General features: G+C 33.0%; 2 protein-coding genes across 5 annotated transcripts in view; one reads left to right on the top strand and one right to left on the bottom strand.

Moving 5' to 3' along the window:
* The window catches only part of LOC107273125 (calcium-binding mitochondrial carrier protein Aralar1), a 19,174-nt gene that overhangs the window by 3,766 nt on the left and 13,714 nt on the right, over positions 1 to 1,694 (top strand). The gene's annotated exons all lie outside the window — the stretch shown is intronic.
* LOC107273136 overlaps positions 1 to 1,694 on the bottom strand; it is a 10,854-nt gene that overhangs the window by 5,647 nt on the left and 3,513 nt on the right. The gene's annotated exons all lie outside the window — the stretch shown is intronic.

Genomic DNA, 1,694 nt, shown 5'->3' with positions numbered 1-1,694 from the left:
GGGATTTAAAAAGAAAAAAAAATTTTTTTTTCCTTTTTTTTTTTTTTTTTTTTTTTTTTTTAAATATAAATTAGTGTATTCGGCTATCGATGGCGTTACACGTTCAATTATCAACGATTGCAGCTTGTTCGATCCATGGTAGGTATTATTGAATTAAGTCAATTCAGATTTTTTAATTATCGACGCACCGATCCCACGCGAATGCAATTATTAATTATGTTGCATTGACGATTATCTGCAGGATGCACAATAGCATATAGGGTCTCGCTAGGTAATATAGATATAGGTATGGGTGTGCTTTGATGGATAAACTTGGAAGTTCGATTTAAAAAAAAAAAAAATTTTTACAAAGACCTTTGAATTGGACTGAGATTTATTATTTTGTTTGTTCGCTTTTTTTTTTTTTTTTTTCATTTACTATCACTGTTACAGTATACTTGCGATTAGCTTTTACAAATATTTCCCATTGCATGTATCAGCTGGCATTGATAAAGAGAAAATTATCGGCAGTTATACGAGGCTCTAGGGAGCCAAGTATAATTGCCATTGTAATCTGACCCTTGGAATGCATTGACCTAACCTCCGTTAAAGTTCACTATGGCTGATTTTCGCTGGAACTAATAGATACCAAAAAATTATTATCCCATTCGAAAATGGTAAGATGGACTTAAATAATACGAACCTTTGGAAGGCCAGTAATATGAAGTATTTTGACGTATCGATAAGAGCGATAAAAATATTTTGTATCTTCTTGTCCTTTGTTAATGTAAAATTTCACACTTGACAGTCTGAAGTACAGTGACCCGGCAGTGGTTTTTTACTGAGAAGAAGCTGGTAATGTAATTTTCAAGAATAACAAAAAAATGATTTAATCCTAAAACAGTCGTGATTTTGGTTCTCCATTTAAAAAGCACTCAGTTTTAATATCTCGGACGTCCCACGTGCCTTTACTACCGTATTAGTTTATCCGATATGAGGTTTAGAAAATTTTGTAAATTTTTTTTTTATGAATATTTTTCACTTCTAAACAGATATCCTTTGTTTTTTGGTAAGTCCGATTTGAATTTTTCAACAAGGCAGTCGACTATCGGGACCCCCGCAAAGTATTATCTTATCGACCTGACCTCAAGCGAGTGCAGTGTCTCATATAATCGTAGAAAACAAGGAACAAACATTGACGAAATGATAAGTCCAAGAATTGCGAGATATCGTTGCTTAAAAATATATATAAAAAAAAAAATATATATTTTTCATAAAAACACGTGACACGCGAATCCATTGGTATTTCGATATATCCCAAGAATAAATTCCGGCATAGACAGTGAATATGAAAATACAAAAAAAAAAAAATCGAGATCTACGTACAAGAAAAATTCTGATAAAATTGATAAGGTCTTATCAAAACCACAATCCCATCCCGTCCTTTCAATACGATTTTCAAATCAGTCTGTAATTACCAAATATTCGAATCCCCTTCAGTCGACGATATAAAAAATAAAAAAAATTTACCAAACTGATTTTTATCCTAAAGCCTGTCCTACAGTCTCCCAACTGTTCAGATGATCTTCACCCGGAACACAGCATCCCCACGTGACAAGATATGGGTGGGTGGAGAATCGCGGTGTAGCTCTGAGTATTATTAAATTTTTCCTTGCTGTTTCAAATAATATTTCTCTTTTTTTTTTCACCGTCGG

Source organism: Cephus cinctus, unplaced genomic scaffold, assembly GCF_000341935.2.
Source record: "Cephus cinctus unplaced genomic scaffold, Ccin1 Ccin1_scaffold1399, whole genome shotgun sequence".
Taxonomy (NCBI): domain Eukaryota; kingdom Metazoa; phylum Arthropoda; class Insecta; order Hymenoptera; family Cephidae; genus Cephus; species Cephus cinctus.
The sequence above is the reverse complement of the archived record's forward strand: the minus strand, read 5'-3'. Positions and strand labels throughout refer to the sequence as shown.